The sequence below is a fragment of the Elephas maximus genome, chromosome 24 (assembly GCF_024166365.1).
Source record: "Elephas maximus indicus isolate mEleMax1 chromosome 24, mEleMax1 primary haplotype, whole genome shotgun sequence".
Classification (NCBI taxonomy): Eukaryota; Metazoa; Chordata; class Mammalia; order Proboscidea; family Elephantidae; genus Elephas; species Elephas maximus.
Window position 1 is genome coordinate 11883768 of NC_064842.1, and position 20754 is coordinate 11904521.

The window sequence follows — 20754 nt, forward strand, 5'->3', positions numbered from 1 at the left end:
GAGGAATGTGCTGTGACATTACAAGGATAGCAACTAGGGTTGCATAATAGTGTGTGTATTAATTTTTGTATGAGAAACTAACCTGAGCTGTAAACCTTCACCAAAAGCACAATTACAAAAAAAAAAAAAAAAGAGCCCCCTTTAACTAAGTGCAGTGCAGTGAATTACTTAATATGGCCCTTTTAGCCAGGAATCGTCTTGTAACTCCCACAAAATGATTGGGTGGGACTATGCAAATAAGCAACATCATGATAAACAGAGAAAAGATCGAAGTTGTCGAAGATCTCATTTTACTTGGATCTGCAATCAATGCCCGCAGCAGTCAAGAAATCAGAAGACGTATTGCATTGGGCAAATCTGCTGTAAAGACCTCTTTAAAGTATGTATTCAAAAGCAAAGATGTCAGTTTGAGGACTCAGGTGGGCCTGACCCAAGCCATGGTGTTTTCAATTGCCTCATATGCATGCGAAAGGTGGACAATGAATAAGCTGGACAATGAAGAATTGACGCCTTTGAATTATGATGTTGAATATATTGAATATTACCATAGACTGCTAGAAGAACAAACGAATTTCTCTTGGCAGAAGTACAGCCCGAGTGCTCCTTAGAAGCAAGGATGGCAAGACTTCATCTCACATACTTTGGACATATTATCGGGGGGGCCAGCCCCTGGAGAAAGACATCATGCTTGGTAAAGTAAAGGGTCAGCAAAAGAGAGGATGACCCTCAATGAGATGGACTGACACAGTGGCTGCAACAATGGGCTCAACCATAGGAATGATTGTGAGGATGGAGCAGGACCAGGCAGGGCTTCATTCTATTTAACATAGGGTCACTATGAGTTGGAACCAACTCAATAAAACCTTATAAAAACAACAAATGCAAATAAGTTGTTTGTGATCCACCAAGGGGTTTGGACAGCTTGCTAACAATGCAAATAAGGTGTATGAACCCCTAACAAGAGGACTGGTCAGGCTTAAAAAGAGAACCAATCCCAGAGCAGAAGGGGACCTCACTACCATCAAGGAAGAACAGCTAGGAGTAGAGCACGTCCTTTGCATCCGGGATCCCTATGCTGAGAACCTCCTGGACCCAGGAGACAGAGAGAGAGAGCTATAACACCAGAGATGGCATAAGATGGCGTGGAACAGAGGCAAAGAAAAGGCAGCAGAGAAATGGTGGTAGTAGAGCCAGGAGACTGGCTTGAAACAGTGCAGTGGGCCTCTCGGCCCACAGAGCGAGATAGGTAGGTGGGTACAGTGGACATGCTGACACACAGAGCGAGAGAGCTGAGAGCCTTCAGACAGGAGGCTCGCTGGCAGAGTAGGTTGCCTCAGGGCACTTATCAGCAGAGCTAAAGAGCTTTGTAACACTTGCCCAAGCAAGGCAGAGACCAGGCCGAAGAGGGGCCAAGGGCCAAGGGCCAAGAGAGGAGGCCTGTCCTGAAAAGGTCAAGAGGAGCCTGTCCTGAGTGGGCTGAGAGGAGCCTGTCCTGAGTGGGCCGAGAGGAGGCATGCACAGCTGAGAGGAGCTGAGAGAGCTGTCCTGCACTGAAGAAGGGAAACTTTGCCTACATGTTTCCTGATCCTGATCCCAAGTTGTAACCCATTACTTCCCTAAAAAAACCCCTAACCATGAGTATGGTCTGTGAGATCTGTGTGGCCGTTGCAACAAATTATCCAACCCAGCAGAGAAATAGAGAGTGCCATGGGAGGGATGGCTGGTGTCAGAATTGGTAAAAAAATAAATAAATAAATAAAGATTGGAAGGTGGAGGTATGTTTGATCTCTACATCATAGGAATCAGCCTTGGGCTATTGATCTTGATTCTCTCTCCTCCCCCTTGTGAAGTTAGACAAGGGAGTCTGACAACACCATGCCATTTTTACACTAAGAATGGAGTCCCTGGGTGATGCAAACAGTTAACGTGTTTAGCTGTTAACTAAAATGTTGGAGGTTCTAGTATGCTCAGAGGTGCCTTGGAAGAAAGGTTTGGCAATCTACTTCAGAAAAATTAGTTACTGAAAACCCTATGGAACATAGTTCTACTGTGACACACATGGGGTCACCATGAGTCAGAATCGACTTGATGGCAACTGATTACTAGTTAACTAAGGATGCAAACCAGGTTCTTTAATAGACCATAGTATACAAATCACCTTCCTGTTTAAAAAATAATGATTTATAAAGTAACCCAATCATATTTAGGAACATATAAAAATTGGAAAGAAAAAAAATATTGTCCATAATCTCACCACCCCAACAAAGCCCAATGTTATTATTTAGATATAATGTCTTCAAGTCTTTCTTCCTAGGAGTAGGGTTCTTTTCATTAATCGTATAGAGAATACATCAAAATAAAGAAATGGTAAAGTAGACTATTACGTGGACATACAATCTCCTCATAGTGAAAGCTAACATTTGCTTTCCCAGGGTCCCTGGAGCTGGGCACAAGCATGTGATACAGACAGCCAATCTGCTTAGCGGAAACTACGTTATCCAGTGTACGCAGAAAGCCTGCAGAGCTGTTCTCATGTGATATTGTATCAGAAGCATGTTTCCACACTGTTAGATAGCATATCAGTATGGCTTTTATTTGCAAACAACAGAACCAACTCATAACTATTGTACGCACAAATGCAATCTATTAAAGGAACCACAGCACTCACAGAAGCTCTGGCAGGGCCAAAAATCAGGCTTAGGAGGCTTCCGTTGCCCCTTATAAATAGGGTGCCCTAACACCTTTGCCATTAAAAAAGGATTTCCCGTGATGTCCCTGTTCTCGATCACTCTATAATGAATCAAAGGACATGTGGGTGTGTCTGATTGGCCAATCCCATGTCCCATACCTGCACCCTCTCTACAGGGAGGTTGAAAAAGGAAATTTTGACTTCAAACCATGGGGAGACTGGATATCTATATTATATTGCCATATCTACATTTAAGAGTGTCAGGTATTCCAAATTATTGCAAAAATATAATGAGAATAATATTTTTAAAATAATTAAAAAAATTTTTTTTCATCTTCCCTTTAAATCATGTTCTCATGCACCCTGCTGTTCCCACATATGAGCCATGAGGGAGAGATGAGTCCAGCCTGGAACAAAGAGCCCACCGAGCCACTTTGAACCTCAAAGCTAATTTCCCTGACCCCTTTTTAGGGAGACAGACATCTTGAAAGCTAGGCATGCCTAAGAGAAAACTACTTCCTAAATTCCTTTAGTTGCTATTAGCATATCAAGAGCCAGACATAGTGGAATATTCAATAGATCATAGAGGTTTTACTATTAGACCAGGAATAGAAATAACCTGTCTTTTGATGTGAAGGAAGTAGAAAGCCTAGCTCCCCTGCTGGCAGGAAAAAGAAAGCAAAGGAGGAAGGAGAAAGAGGCAGTGGGTCCTGACCTCTCCCAGGGAGATGAGGAGGAAGAGCCTCAGCCTAGATTCCCATCGGGCACTCTGGATGGTGTGTCACAGGTGAACCAAGGTCATAACCCAGGGCAGCCCAGGCTTAGTCAGAAACAGTCTACATTAGTGCTTCCATGGGAAGAAAAGGCAGATGTCCCTGCATGGCCCCAAAGGAGGAAAGGACTCCACTGAGATTCAGAGTAAACAGCTTTCAGAGGCTGTAACAAATGGCCACAAATGGCGTGACTTAGGACAACACACATTTATTCTCTTAGATTTGGTAGGCCAGAAGTCCAAAATCAACTTGACTTACTAAAACTAAGGTGTTGGCAGGGCCACGCTCCCTCCAGGGACTCTAGGGAAGAGTCCATTTCCTTGCCTTTTCTAGTCTAGAGCTGCATTCCTGGCACTGGAATCATTCCCTGCTTTCGTCAGCTCATGGCCCCTCATGTTCAATTGCTTTGCTAGAAACATAAGGGAGTTCTTGGAAAGCAGGACAAAGAGGACCAATTGTTCTCACACATTGCTTTGAAGAGTCAGAATTGCTGCATTTCTTTTAGAAAGCAATCTGGCAGTATACATCAAGACACTTAAAACTGTAAGCCTAATTATAGCCCTTCTGGGAATCTTTTCTGAACAAAGAACCAAAAACACAGGAACAGTTTTTTGCCTGGGGATGATGATTGAAACATTATACAGAGAGGTGGCAAATTTACTCACACTATACTCAGATGCACAAAGCAATAAAGCTTTCCTTTTCTTTTTTTCCTGTAACTAACCTACTCTTCCTCCTGCCATCACCCGCTCTCCTGACTGACCTGTGGGTAAAGAGGTGCAGTTTCCTAACAAAAATATCACAAGTAGGTGACTTTAAAGAACAGAAATTTGTTTTCTCAACAGTTAGGAAACTAGAAGTCCAAATTCAGGGCACTGGCCCTAGGCATTCAACTGTGTGGTTTATAACAAATTATGGTTAACATTGTGCAGAGTGGGAATTCCAGAATGCTTAATTGTGCTCATGAGGAACCTGTACATAGATCAAGAGCAGTCGTTCAAACAGAACAAGGGAATACTGCGTGGTTTAAAGTCAGGAAAGGTGTGTGTCACAGTTGTATCCTTTCACCATACTTATTCAATTTGTATGCTGAGCAAATAATCCAAGAAGCTGGACTATATGAAGAAAGACAGAGCATCAGGATTGGGGGAAGACTTACTAACAACCTGTAATATGCAGATGGCACAACCTTGCTTACTGAAAGTGAAGAGGGCTTGAAGCACTTACTGATGAAGACCAAAGACCACAGCCTTCAGTATAGATTACACCTCAACATGAAGAAAACAGAAATCCTCACAGCTGGACCAATGAGCAAAATCATGATGAACCAATGAGCTCCAGCATAACAACGATCATCGTGAATGAGGGTGGCACAGGATTGGGCAGTGTTCCATTCTGTTGTACATATGGCAGAGAGTTGTCTTATATAAAAATAAAAAATAAAAAAATAATTTTTTTTGTCTTATATAAAAAAATCGTTTTTAAAAAAAAATTTTTTTTTTTAGGAGTGTCCAAATTATTTGCTTATCATTCTTCAATGACTCCCTATTGCAAAATTCAAGTTGCTAAGCACAATGTACAGGCCCTCCTGACCTGGTTTCCGACTATGTTTCTACCCTTGTATCTCAACGCATTCTCTCCCTCTCCATTCCACCACTATCTTTCCCTCTGCCCTTGCTGTATGCTCCAAGTACGCCAGGTTTGTTTCAATTGCCTGCCTGGGCTGTGCTCTTCCAGACCTAGAGACCTTCTCAGACGATATATCAACTTCCAATAACCAATATTTTATCCTTCTTTTATATGGATAACTCCTACCTACCCTTTAGCTATCAGTCTACAAATCATCTCCTCTGAGATTTTTTTCTTTGAGTTAGATGAACCATTATGTGCTTCTTCTGGTACCCTTTCCTACTTTGTTCCTGGACTTTACCACACTATATCATAATGACTTAGCTATTTAATCTGCCACAAGAATAAAAGTTCTCTGAGTGCAAGGACCTTATGTGTCTTGTACAATACACCTACTCCTCACTTATCGACTCTCTCGTTATCCAACATATCGTATTTATGACAACAGTAAAAAATCTACTATCCGACTATTGTGCACATAAACAACATACATCTGGCAGCAATGAACACCAAGGTGCAAGGCAAGAGTAAGGCTGGCTGTGATGGTTAAAGTTATGTGTCAGCTTGGTTGGGCCACGAGTCTCAGTGGTTTGGCAGTTATATAATGATGTGATTTGGCAGTTACGTAATGATGTAACTTGGCAGTTAGGTAATGATGTACTCATCTTCCATTTTTGTGATCTGATGTGGTCATCCTCCATTTTTGCATAATGCTGATTTTTGCATAATGACCTGGTCTTTGGAACCTAACCATGTCGACAAGTAAGGAGTGGGTGTATTACTTTCCCATCATTGAACACAGTACCTGGTCCATAGAATGGTTTTAATAAATATTAGTTAGATGAAGTAATTAAGAAAAAGAAGGAGGGAGGGTAAAAAAGAAAGAAGATGAAGGGGAGAAACTCAAGGTCTTTCTTTTCTACCTTCCAAGTCCTTACCTGGTATTAAGATAAATTTAAATGTTAGGTTAAATAAGATAGTGTTCCCATATATACTAATGTACATATAAAAATGTTAGGCCAATGTGAGGTATCATGGCATGTATAGCCACACGTCTTTCATTTCCAAAAAGCTGCACTTTAACTCTATCCAGCTTCCTATCTCAGAAACATACCAAGGAGCATCAGAAAGGCTAAGTGAGAGAATGCATTGGGTTAGTCCAGATCGTGTCCCCCTCGTATTTGGCGGCCATACAAAGCATGTGGCTTACCGATGGTGGGTAAATGGATTTATTAATGAAAGATGTTATAGAAATAGATTTTACAATGCATCAATTTGGAGGATAGAAGGAGAAAGAATTCTCTGTATTGTTTCTAAATTCATATTTGGATATTCCTGCTTAACCTATTTGACAGTAAGCCACGTAGGCAGAAACTACAACCTCCACCTTCCTCTATAACTCCCCTCAGTACCCAGCACTCAGCACAGCAAATCATCAATCAGTACTGCTGACTCACTCCTTTTCATCTACCACACCTCTATTTCCGAGTGGTCCTCCCAGTGTCCTAGAGGGAGGGGTTAATTCATTCCTCACCCAGGGGCCCTGGCACCAGCTCTTTTCCTCCTAATCACCATTCAAATGTACCTTTCCTCACCAGTTACGTGTAGCAGCTCCAAACTAGGTGATACAATTACCTTCTAGGTGAAATTTCTAACTTTATTAGCTGGTTGCAGAGGCTTCTCAGAGATATATTGGAACATTGAGTCTAGCCCTGTTTGAACACTAGCAACTATATTGAAAAGAACTCAGCTGCAAACTTTAGATGACCTAATAAGTTCTTTTTCATCTGTAGTATCTCTGATTACAGGCATGTCATTTTTACTCCAGTTCCAGAATAAATTTGTTACTTTCTGAAGACAGGGGGAAAAACAAAACTCATTAGCTGTTTATGAGGCCAGAAGCATGGAATTTAGAGAGGTTCGGGTTTAAAAACACACTTGGCATACCACATTCAGAGGCTCCATAGAAACAAACTTAGTCACCGGGTCTGTACGTGCAACATTAACAACTAACACTCATAGGAAGAAACACCCCTATATGGGCACATGTGGTGCAACTGTGAAATTTCTACAGGTTCTGAGTGTCTAATAAGGACTCTCTACCTCTGAGTAGAAACTTTCGCCCCAATAGGCCAAACTATTTGCAAATACTATCCCAGAAGAGAATTTCTCATGTTATTTTAAAATACAAGAGTTTATGTTCAAGTGACTTTCCCAAAGTACAACTATATGCTGAGTCCTGTGAGTCCTCGTAGTGAATCAACAAACCTGGGGGTGGCCTTGGGGAACCCCAGCACACCCCTGTAGTCATAAAAGTTTGCAATTAGAAGGCACTTATTGTATAGGGTAGCTATGAGTCAGAATCGACTAGACAGCACAATGGGATTGTCAGTGACATTATCCTTAACATTGGAGTTGTCCCTTGTTTAGATTTCTAAAGAGTGCATCCCTCTAAGGTGCACATTCTTCCTCCTGGTTGCTCCCAGTGGAGACACACTGTCATCCTCTTATTTTCTCTTCTTGATGCTGTGTATGCTTTTCTTCTTGTGGAAACTACTTAGAGGAGCTGCTGGTATAACAAGATGCTGCTTGCAAAACAGGGTCACTTCACGCCCCAGTGGCCTGGCGGAACTCTACATTCATTCTATTTTAGTGCTACTCCTTTTCTGGAATACTTGCTGTTTTCCCACCCAGATTAGAAAAACTTTGTCTTGATCTTTGATTTTAATGTAGGATGATTCAAATTCTATTTGCTCTCTTCAATGTCATACCCAACACTTGTTTGTAGTTGCCCCTGCCTGTGTTCTCATTGACCCGAGTCACTTCAAAGGTGCTTCCTAGGCAAGACAAGATGCTTTGAAAAGATGTTTTTCAAATGATCCTTTGGCAAGGAACTTACAAGGCAAAAGTTTATACTTGTTACACCAATCTTATTTGATTGAATCTATTTTAGAAAGTGGAAAAAAGGATACCAGGGCTACCAATCCCAAGCCAAGACCACTCGATCAGCACTTGACATAAAATCCAGATAAAATTTTAGGAAGTGTAATTAGAAGACCTCTGAAAGACTCCACTGGGTTGAAGTCAGTCCTTACCATTGATGTAACATGTGGATTAGAAACCAGGGCTTGGCTTTCTCTGAAAGTACGTGAAATCACACCAATAAGGATTCCTTCCAAGAATGGTTGGTCAATAGGAGAATTCTAAAAACAAGAACCTATTAGACCTACATGAAAAGTCAGTCAAGCTTCTCACATACATCAGGCTTGGTTTCCTCAATTATAAAATGTGGTGATAATAGCATCTACCTCTTTTCATAGGGTTGTTGTTAGGATTATATGAATTCATACAGTTAATGCTTAAAATACTGCCTGGCACCTACAAAGCATGGTACTTCATAATTATTTGATATCATTAATATTATTACAGACGCTTGAGGCTTCTTTTCACAAGAAAGAAACACTCATTTTCAAAGCTGGTAAAGTGTATAACCCAATCACTCTCTACTATGGTTTGCATCATTAGAAGAAGACTTGACATTGTACCTTCAAGGAGTGAAAAGCAGGAACTAACCCAAGTTACAGTGAGAAGACAGGAATTGAAGCTGGTCTGTAATATAGACCACTCCTTTACCGGGAGCTAAAAATGGCAGCATTTAAAAAGATTTCTGCATAACTCTTGAAAATCTAAAATGTTCCATGATATGTTTTCCTGGGCTCAGGACTAGCCAAGCGTGAAGTTTCCTGGAAGCCCCTCCTTAGTCTTTCTATTGTCCATGCCACCCCCACCTCAAGGCCTGGGAATAAGTCAGCATTCAGTACACTGTGGTCACTTCAATGCAATGCATTCTCTTCCAATCAAATGATGAACAACCCAACGAGAATTACGATGTGTTCTTGAGTTCCAACATCTGGGTATTTGATAACATCCGAACATGGGTTCCTGTGGAAACACAAATAATGCTGCTTCCTCTAAGTCATATGCCAAACACATTCCAAGTCCTGAAGACATTGTAAGAAGTGGTAAACACATTTACCAAATTTTTTAAAGGATTTCTCCTATATGAAGTGCAAAATGTTCTGATGCTCATTAGTCATGGGGTTTATTTAAATATATATTTGAGTGCAGCTTACCATTTAGCTGGAAGAATTACCTTAGACTTAGAACATAAATCTCGGAAACAGAACATGAAAGATAATACGAATTTTCTTTTTCAGACTGGCAAAAGTCCCATACTTCTTTTTTTTTGTTTGTTTCTTAAAGTAAGCCTCTCCTTGGTTTTACGTTTGTTGACATAGTGTTGGCTTTAGCTCAAACCTCACTACTTGAAATTGGAATTTCCAGAAATCACTTGCAGATGAGAATCATAACAGTAAGTATTATAACATTCCAGTGGTCCACTGAAGAAACCTTCTCCAAAGGGATTTTCAGTGATATTTTTTAGTAGATATATTTAGAAGGAAGAAGTATCTCTAATGTGCTTTTTGTCATCTCTTCATTCACATTCATGTTGTCAGAAATTTCATATTCCCCAGTACATAATCAAGGAAAAAAAAAAATTTTCATGGGTTCAGAGATCTAACAGATGCATTGCTGTCTTACTGGATATTTTCATGTTGGGATATATGGGTTTTGACGCCCAGTGGCTACATGTCAGAGGAATGACTGTTATCCTATTTTGCACATGTCATGAAACAAATCTGAAGCTATAATGAGCAAAAATGTTCCTGCTTTCAATGTATTCATAGTTTAGTAAGAAACATGATATATAGTACGTGTGTGTGTCTTAGTCGTCTAGTGCTGCTGTAACAGAAATACCACAAGTGGGTGGCTTTAGCAAAGAGAAATTTATTCTCTCACAGTCTAGTATGCTAAAAGTCCATATTCAAGGCATCAGGTCAAAGGAAGGCTTTCTCTTTCTGTGGGCTCTAAGGAAAGGTCCTTGTCATCAATCTTACCCTGGTCTAGGAGCTTCTCCAAGCAGGAACCCCAGGTCCAAATGATGTTTCTAGTCCCAGCACTGCTTTCTTGGTGCTGTGAGGCCCCCTGTCTCTCTGTTTGTTTCTCTCTTTTATATCTCAAAAGAGATTGGCTTAAGACACAACCTAATCTTGTAGATTGAGTCCTGCCTCATTAACTGCCGCTAATCCCATCTCATTAACATCATAGAGATAGGATTTACAACACATAGGAAAATCACATCAGATGACAAAATGTTGGATAATCACACAATATTAGGAATCATGGCCTAGCCAGGTGACATACATTTTGGGGGGACACAATTCAATCCATAACAGTGTGTGTTCACACATAATCACACATATACTGGAAAATTACAAAGATTAAAACTTTAGAATATGAATTGGATTGAAGGGGATAAAAATAGGTAGTTAACACCTATGAAAGGAGAAGATCAGAGAGAAGGAAAGGCGGTAACATTTATTGAGCAACTACGCTGTGCAGAAACTGTGGTTTTACATGTATTATCTCCTTCAATCCTCACACCAATCTGGTCAGTATTATTTGAGAGATGAGGAGCTTAGATCTAAACCAAGGTCAGTAGACCAAAAGTTTAGCTTTTGCCCAATATGATGCATTAACTCACCAGACCACATGCTATTAATTTCTTTTTATTTAAATGTTGTTCCCTATATTTTTGTTCCTTTTCAGTATATGTGTATGTGTGCACTTGTGCACACATTTTATATTGTGTTTATTACTATCCTTTTATAACACCATAAAGTCAAGGATATTCTCACTCCTTCCTGGTACTTATTACAGCTTTAGCACTGGCTGGCAGAGGTAATGTTTGTTCTTGTTGTTAGGTGCCGTCGAGTTGGTTCCAACTCATAGCGACCCTACGCACAACATAAAGAAACACTGCCCGGTCCTGAGCCATCCTTACAATTGTTGTTTTGCTTGAGCTCATTGTTGTAGCCACTGTGTCAATCCACCTCATTGAGGGCCTTCCTCTTTTCTGCTGACCCTGTACTTTGCCAAGCATGATGTCCTTCTCCAGGGGCTGATCCCTCCTGACAACATGTCCAAAGTATGTAAGACGCAATCTCGCCATCCTTGCTTCTAAGGAGCATTCTGGTTGTACTTACTCTAAGATAGATTTGTTCGTTCTTTTGGCAGTCCATGGTATATTCAATATTCTTCGCCAACACCACAATTCAAAGGCGTCAATTCTTCTTTGGTCTTCCTTATTCATTGTCCAGCTTTCACATGCATACAATGCTATTGAAAATACCATGGGTTGGGTCAGGTGCACCTTAGTCTTCAAGGTGACATCTTTGCTCTTCAACACTTTAAAGAGGTCCTTTGCAGCAGTTAAACCCAATGCAATGTGTCTTTTGATTTCTTGACTGCTGCTTCCATGGCTGTTGATTGTGGATCCAAGTAAAATGAAATCCCTGACAACTTCAATGTTTTCTCCGTTTATCGTGATGTTGTGTATTGGTCCATTTGGGAGGATTTTTGTTTCCTTTTTGTTGAGGTGCAATCTATACTGAAGGCTGTGGTTTTTGATCTTCATCAGTAAGTGCTTCAAGTCCTCTTCACTTTCAGCAAGCAAGGTTGTGTCATCTGCACAACGCAGGTTGTTAATGAGTCTTCCTCCAATCCTGATGCCCTGTTCTTCTTCATATGTCCAGCTTCTCATATTATTTGCTCAGCATACAGACTGAATAGGTATGGTGAAAGAATACAACCCTGACACACACCTTTCCTGACTTTAAACCAATCAGTATCCCCTTGTTCTGTCAGAACAACTGCCTCTTGATCTATGTAAAGATTCCTCATGAGCACAATTAAGTGTTCTGGAATTCCCATTTTTCTCAGTGTTATCCATAGTTTGTTATGATCCACACAGTCGAATGCCTTTGCATAGTCAAGAAAACACAAGTAAACATCCTTCTGGTATTTTCTGCTTTCAGCCAGGACATTAGCAATGATATCCCTGGTTCCACGTCTTCTTCTGAAACCAGCCTGAATTTCTGGCAGTTCCCTGTCGATATATTGCTGCAGCCATTTTTGAATGATCTTCAGCAAAATTTTGCTTGCTTATGGTATTAATGATATTGTTCTATAATTTCCCCTTTCAGTTGAATCACCTTTCTTGGGAAAAGGCATAAATATGGACCTCTTCCAGTCAGTTGGCCAGGAAGCTGTCTTCCATATTTCTTGGCATAGATGAATGAGCACCTCCAGCTCTGCATTCATTTGTTGAAAATCTCAATTGATATTCCATCAGTTCCTGGAGACTTGTTTTTTGCCAATGCCTTCAGAGCAGCCTGGACTTCTTCCTTCAGTACCATTGGTTCCTGATTATATGCTACCTCTTGAAATGGTTGAACATCGACTAATTCTTTTTGGTACAATGACCCTGTATATTCCTTCTATCTTTTTTTGATGCTTCCTGCGTTGTTTAATATTTTCCCCATAGAATCCTTTGCCGTTGCAACTCAAGGCTTGAACTTTTTCTTCAGTTCTTTCTGCTTGAGAAACATCGAGGGTGTTCTTCCCTTTTGGTTTTCCATCTCCAGCTCTTTGCACATGTCATTATCATACTTCACTTTGTCTTCTCGAGAGGCCCTTTGAAATCTTCTGTTCCGTTCTTTTACTTCATCAATTCTTCCTTTTGCTTTAGCTGCTTGATGTTCGAGAGCAAGTTTCAGAGTCTCCTCTGATATCCATCTTGGTCTTTTCTTTCTTCCCTGTCTTTTCAATGACCTCTTGCTTTCTTCATGTATGATGTCCTTGATGTCATTCCACAACTCGTCTGGTCTTCAGTCACTAGTGTTCAATGCATCAGATCTATTCTTCAGATGGTTTCTAAATTCAGGTGGTATATACTCAAGGTTGTATTTTGGCTCTCGTGGACTTGCTCTGATTTTCTTCAGTTTCAGCTTGAACTTGTCTGTTCCACAGTCGGCCCCTGGCCTTGTTCTGACTGATGATATTGAGCTTTTCCATCATCTCTTTCCACAGATGTAGTCAATTTGATTTGTGTGTTCCATCTGGCAAGGTCCCTGTGTACAGGTTCCATTTATGTTGGTGAAAGAAGGTATTTGCAATGAAGAAGGCATTGGTCTTGCAAAATTCTACCATCCGATCTCCAGCATTGTTTCCGTCACCAAGGCCATATTTTCCAACTACTGATCCTTCTTCTTTGTTTCCAACTTTCGCATTCCAATCGCCAGTAATTATCAATGCATATTGATTGCATGTTGATCAATTTCATACTGCAGCAGCTAATAAAAATCTTCTATTTCTTCATCTTTGGCCCTAGTGGTTGGTGCATAAATTTGAATAATAGTCGTATTAACTGGTCTTCTTTAGGTGTACGGATATCATTCTATCACTGACAGCGTTGTACTTCAGGATAGATCTTGAAATGTTCTTTTTGACGATGAATGCAACACTATTCCCCTTCAAGCTCTCATTCCCAGCATAGTAGACTATGATTGTCCAATTCAAAATGGCCAATACCAGTGCATTTCAGCACACTAATGCCTAGGATACCAATGTTTATGCATTCCATTTCATTTTTAACAATTTTCAATTTTCCTAGATTCATACTTCATACTTTTCAGGTTCTGATTATTAATGGATGTTTGCAGCTATTTCTTCTCATTTTGAGTCATGCCACATCAGCAAATAAAGGTCCTGAAAGCTTTGAGGAGGCAGCTCTTTCCCAGTCATCTTTTGAGTGTCTTCCAACCTGGGGGGCTCATCTCTCAGCACTATATCAGACTATGTTCCACTGCTATTCATAAGGTTTTCACTGGCTAATGCTTTTCGGAAGTAGACTGCCAGGTCCTTCTTCCTAGTCTGTCTTAGTCTGGAAGCCCGGCTGAAACCTGTCCTCCATGGTTGACCCTGCTGGTATCTGAATACTGGTGGCATAGCTTCCAGCATCACAGGAACACACAAGCCCCCACAGTACGACAAACTGACAGACACGTGGGGGCAGACAAGTAGGCGAGGTAATTTTTAGATGACATAAAAGAAAATAAAACTTTAATCAATCAACGAATTGGAATTGATTTTCCTCCCCACTAAAATGGTTAAAATCAACTGTCCACTTTACCACAATGTAGGGAAAGCCTATAAAATTAAATAATGAGCAAAAACAATGGAAACCCTCTATCAAATAAAATCGTATGTGTGACTCTAATGCATAAAGCTAATAGGGATGGTACTGCTCCAGTGGCAACAGGGTAGAGCAGGATTTCCTTCAACTTGGCCCTACTCTGTTGACTGTCTCCAGACCCCTTGGAGTCCACAAACTACAATTTTAGAAATAACTTGAGAATACTTTAGCCTATAATCTCAGTTTCCAGAGCAATATTCCCATGTTCAGCTTCAATAGGAGAGTTTAAAAAATAATAATAATAAGACTGGGATCCAATTTCTTCTTCAATTGACTAATAAACCAATATATGGCAGAGTCATTTTTCTATGCTAGAAGATTATTCTCAAGGCAATTGCCTAAGAATCTGGATAAGAAGATGCAAAGGAAATGTCCAAGCCATTTAGTGACAGTATGAATATAAAAACAGAACAGATGTTTTCCTCATCAAAATCTTAATCTAGAATATACCACTTCAAGTGTAATGTAGTCGAATTAAAATCAGGAAGTTAGTGCTGTGATCCATGTAATTATCCTGATTTTTTGGTTTATAACTGCTTAGAAATTAGAAAAAGAGAAGAAAGGGAAACAGTAAATCAGGGAAGTCAGAATCCAGTCAGCAGGACATTTGACAGCAGTCCACTTCACTCACATTTTATGAAATGGGCTAAGAACTGAGTTCACAGAAGTGGGAAATAAGGGCCTTTTCTGGCTTGTGTCTTTGAATATCTCAAGTAATCTGCAAACATTTGCACACTGAAACTTAATATAAGTAAAAGCAAGTAGGATGCTTTCATGGTCCCCAGATAATTAGTATATATTTTCTCATAGCAGAGTTCAAAACCCCATCCTTTAGAAACTTCAAATAATTCAGCCTGAAATCAGACAGTGAGCTCTGTACGTGAAAAATGTTAATGAACAAAAAAGGATAACAACTCAGTAGGAAAAAAATGGGCTAAGGTGAGGCAACCAAAAGAAGTTAACAAGTTCAAAATCATGAGTAATCAGAGAAATAAAATCAAAACAAAATATCACTTTCAACTACATAGACTGGCAAAAAGAACTTTTTTAAGCTGAATAGTTCCAAGATTTAGCCAGGGTGTGGATTTTATGGCAGAGTTTGGATATCGGCATGTTAATTTCAAGATGTCTATTAGATATCTAAGTTGAAATGTCAAGTAGATGCTCAGTTATATAAGTCAGGAGTCTGGGGGAGAGGTTTAGGCAAGAGATATAAATTTGCCTATCATCATGCCTACAGCCATGAACCTGGATGAAATCACCAAGGGAATGAGTGTAGTTAAAAAAGAGAATAAGATCAAGGACTAAGACTTGGATTTCTCCAGCACTGAAAAACAGGGATAAAAGGAGGACTCAGCAAAGGAAACCGAAAAGGGGTATTCAGTAAGTGCTGAGGAAAACAAGACAGTGTGGTGTCCATGAAGCTAAGGAGGGGTGATTGGCCATATCAAATGCTACTGAAAGTTCAAGTTCAAAAGGCTAAAAATTTATCATTGGAAACAATAACAGAGAGGTTGATATCAAAAACTCAGAGGAAGAGAAGTAGGTGACTACCAACAGGGGTAAGAGGAAAATGTTTCACTAGATAATCTTTGATAAGTTTTTTGAATTTTTATCCATGTGAATGTACTTTCTGCTCAGATTTTTTAAAAATGTGTAATTTTATTTTTTAATTCAAAGGATAGATATTAACAGCCAGCCAATTAGACATAGTTGAAAGAATTAGAATTAGTGAAATATAAGATATGTACCAAAAAAAAAAAAAAAAAAACAACATAGAAAGGCAAAGAGCTTGTAGAATATGATAGAAAGGTTAAGAGATATGAAAACTAAATGAAAAAATATATCATGCATCTAATCAGTTTCCCAAAAAGATAGAATAAAAACAATAGGGAGAGGCAATAGTTAAATGTATCATGGCTATAAATGCATCATAGTTAATAGATAACATGAATCTATGGACCCAAGAGATTCAAGATATTTCTAACAGGAAAAATAAAAACAAACCCATGCCTAGACATGTTGTAATAAAGTTGAAAAAACAACAAAGAGAAATTTGTTAAAGTAGCCAGAAAGAAAGGAATGATGATAAGAATGGCAACAGACTTCTCAAAAGCAATATTTGGATCCAGAAAGCAGTGGAATAGTACCAAGCCCATCCTGAGACAAGCTCTTAACAAGTCATGCCAAACTTTTCCTGATGCTACTATTTGCTTTCTTTGTATTAGTATAACTCACTTAGGTTCTCATTTGGCCCAAAGTAGTATGTTTAGCATCCAGTGAATGATATTTCCCTGTTCTCTGCACAAATTCAGGGCTTCATTTGAGACGTCATCATTGTAGTCACTGTAGCTGAGGCTGAATCTTGGCCCTGCTAAGTCCCCTTTCCTTAAGCAAAAGCTTAAAAAGCTCTTTCCTACAGAATTTCTCAACTAGGTAGGCCTTTGTTAATGGGCACCATGTAAAATTTCAAAAAAAAAAAAAGAGAGAGAGAGAAACAGCCTTAGTTATTCACCTTTTTGTTCAATCAGTCCCAAAGTAAGTTCTCTAATGACATGGAGGTGAAATTCTGCTTTGAGGCTGTGGCCTGACACTTTATTTTTACTAGTTTTTGTTTGTACAATTGGTTTGATCTTTAGGAAGACAGACTCAGTGTTCCTATTTAAAGCCGTTAACTTCACACTGAAATTAGAATACATTTTTAAAGGAGAAAAAAAGCCTGCAGAATGAATAGATTAATCAATAGCTTAGAAATAGCTGAAGAGGAAATTGATGCACTGAAAAATAGAGCTAAGGAAATACCCCTGAGGGCAGCATAAAGAGATAAATAGATGGAAAATGAGAGGTTAATAAGCACAGAGAAGAGAATGAGAAAATTCAATACACTCTCCAGAAGGAGAGAATACAGACTAGACAATTTTTTTTTTTTAATAAAAATAACCTAGAATTTTCCAGTACTAAAACTAAATAAGAAGACGTGATGGAAGAAGCATACATGAGTGCTGAGCTGGCCCCTGCACATACCTATATTCTGGCACTGTGATACCATATGGTGAGTATCGATTTTCTTGTCTATCTCCCCCACTGATATTTAAGCCAGTTACAAATAAGAAATCCATCACATTCATTTCTGTGTCTTTAGCACCTCCGCAGGGCTTTGTAGAGCTTATTAAACATTTGTTGGTGGTAGAGGATAAAAAACAGGAGCTGTTTATTAAGAAAGTACTTACTACACATTTGTTGAATGAAGGGGGCATGCACTGTGGAGTGTGGCCATTTCTTGTGCAGGTGGTTGTATGACATCAGCCTCTCCCCAGCCACAGGATGCTGCTGTTGGGGCTGGGGTGAGGAAGAGACCTCCACTCCGAAGGAAGGGTTGGTGCAAGGTCTGCAGCTAAGACCATTTCTCAGACTTGTCCTGCCATTTTATTTCCTCTTCTCAGTTATCTTAATACAAGAGCCTGGTTGTGAACGGAACACCAGAATGGAAATAATAAGAATGCTCATGTGTTGTGAAAAACATAACCAAGCTAACTGAACTATTCGTGTAGAAATTGTTGAATGGGAACCTAAACTGCTGTGTAAACCTTCACCAAAAACACAATAAAATATTATTTTTTTAATGGTGTCTATTCGTCTATCTGCCTAATCAAACTTTCGAATAAAGTTTTATAACATCAAAAATAAAGCCTTGATTTTAACCTGAAGCACAAGGAATGAGAACAAAGGCCATAATAACAAGATAGACAGGGAGATAACAAGTGAAAAAATAACAACAAAAGACCATGAGTCATTAAACCCCAGAGGAATGGAAATTTAGCAAAAAAAAAAGCCGAAACTGAAAACTGAGAGAGGTCTACTAAACTTAGATTTCCTGTAAATGTCTAATCTGCTGTTCCACCAAATATCTAAGTTGTGATGCAAACTGATAACACTTGGCATTCATAGAAGTTTTTCATTTTTTGGCAGTCTCGACATAAAATCTGAGTATGAATCCTGACAGCTCTACTTTGAGGGCTGCTGGTTAGGAGCCAGAAGGAGTGTGTGTGTCCACACGCCTTTTGTGCGAGTTTTGCACATATTCATTTCTTTCCTCTACAATTTCCCATCATCTACCACTTAAATTATCATGGCAGATTTTAGGCAGAGTACCATCTTCAGCTTGTCCTCCATGTTCCTGTCAGGATTATGTCTTCGTTCAGAGTTAGCTGGCCCCAGTTTTGCGCCAGTCACTGAAATGTGTTCCAGGCTGAAGATGAAAGTGTGATGAGCCCAATGTTCTCCTGATGTAAGGAACCATCCCTACATGTTTGTAAGGGGTGTTACCTACAATTATCTGCCTTTGATTATATCACTCACAGGATGAGAACAGAAATGAAAGAAAATCAGCTATGCAGAAAAAATGATTTCCCCATTTCAGGGGACGATGATCCGATAGGTAAGGTAAGCACAGCGCTAATCTTGTTTACCAGATCATCTGTAGTGAACAATCTCATATTTTTTCAGCATATCAAAGCTTCTGCTTCTAGGTATGGTTGACATCTGTTTTTCTCCCAACCCCACAGCACCTACCTACAGAATCAAAGCCTCTTTTCAGTTTACAACCCCTGACAGGGATGGATTACTCAGTAAGCAAGGTAAGCACAGGCTTACTTGTGCTTATTTACTAATTTGTAGTGAACAATTTCACCCGTTTTCCCCCCACATCTTGAAATGGGGAAATTGTTCACTACAGATTAGTAAGTAAGTTCGTGCTTACCTTGCTTAGTGGGGAATCCAACGCTGCCCCCTCCAAAGGAGACAGAAAAAAGGAAACGCATCAAAGAACTGAAATACTACCCCCCTTCTTCTACTGCACCATCCTTTTCTTGTGGAAAAAACTAGACTCAAATGAGGCTATCTTATCTGTAAAAGGCTAGACCATCTCTCCAAGTTTGGATGTATGATAAGTCAAATCTTATTCCAGAGCCCAATGACACAAAGAAAGGGTAAATACACATTGACATTAAAAAGCTGGTGGTGTTTTTATACATCCAATGTGCTCTGGCCCTAAAAGAAACTGAGTCTGAGTGGTGCCACCTGCACTAATTTCCAAGCTCAAGTTCATGGGACTTGTCACCCACCTCACTGCTGAATGGCCTTCAAGGAGCCTCCCAACTGTAATTCATACTGTCCAATTCCTGAGGATTTAGTTGGGTATTTCACAACTGTCGAATAAATTGTCCCCCCAAAATTACCTTAGGACACATATATAAAATATCTAAAGAGGGATAGGTACATATGCAATGATGTGCTAAGATGTGGGAATATATATATATATATATATATATATTCTGAAAAATAATAGAAGCCCCACAAAATTACGGTAATAAAAATCAAACTGTCATAATTATTGCTACAAATCATATGCGTGATCTGAAGTCAAATAAATGTAAGGCTAATAAAACCAAAGAGCCAAGATTTTCATTTAAGATGATAATCTAAAGACAAAAAACAAGAAAGGAAAAAAAAAAAACTAAATGGGCCATTTTAATTAAACAGTCCAGAAATACCTGATTTTATAACCTCATCTCTTCTAGAAATATGGCTTCTTGTTAATAATTTAACCTCAGCAGTTCCCACCTGTGGACTTCGGGGAGTACAGTTTAACAAACCACTTACAACGGCTATAAATTCCTCAAATAAGACAAAGTTAAATGGCTACTGACCACTCAATATGTATATTAACAACTCTCTGAAGCCTCATCTAATTTTTAAAACATTACTATTTTGACATTTACTCATTTTAATAAGACTTGGGGATTTTCTGAAAACCTCATATATCTCTTCTCCAGGGATGGGGCCTCCTTAAGGTACCAAATGTTCCAAAGCCTGTGTGTTCCCATCTATTGTCATTCCCAATGTTCATGACTTGAGTTTCCATTTCAGCCTTCCAAGGCCTTCAGTTGACATGAGAGATAGGATATCATTGGAACATAAGAACAGGAAAACTGACTAAGAGCTACAGGGAGCAATGATTCTCATATAAATCCCTCCAAAGGACTGGGCAATACAGAGATGATTTTAACTGGTATTCATGCCTGTGCAAATGTTTCACTAGATAATATTTGCTAACTTTTGAATATATCATGATAAGCAGAGAAAAGATTGACGTTTTCAATTGCTCCATATGCATGGAAAAACTGGACAATGAATAAGGAAGACCAAAGAAGAATTAAGGCCTTTGAATTACAGCGTTGACAAAGAATATTGAATATACCATGGACTGCCAAAAGAACTAACAAATCTGTCTTGGACGAAGTGTAATCAGAATGCTCCTTGGAAGCAAGGATGGTGAGACTACGTCTCACACACTTTGCACATTTTGTCAGCAGGGATCAATTCCTGGAGAGGGACATCATGCTTGGTAAAGTAGAGGGTAAAAGAGGAAGACCCTCACAAGATGGATTGACACAGTGGTTGCAACAATGGGCTTAAGTATAACAATTGTGAAGATGGCGCAGGAC

The 20754-nt window shown here is 39.4% G+C and overlaps 1 long non-coding RNA gene across 1 annotated transcript in view; it reads right to left on the bottom strand.

Moving 5' to 3' along the window:
- LOC126066732 (uncharacterized) overlaps positions 1-17802 on the bottom strand; it is a 33990-nt gene extending 16188 nt beyond the window's left edge. Inside the window, exon 1 of the long non-coding RNA XR_007515235.1 lies at positions 17479-17802. This is a non-coding gene — a long non-coding RNA (uncharacterized LOC126066732). The remainder of the gene's footprint in view (positions 1-17478) is intronic.
- Between the last annotated feature and the right edge of the window lie 2952 nt (positions 17803-20754).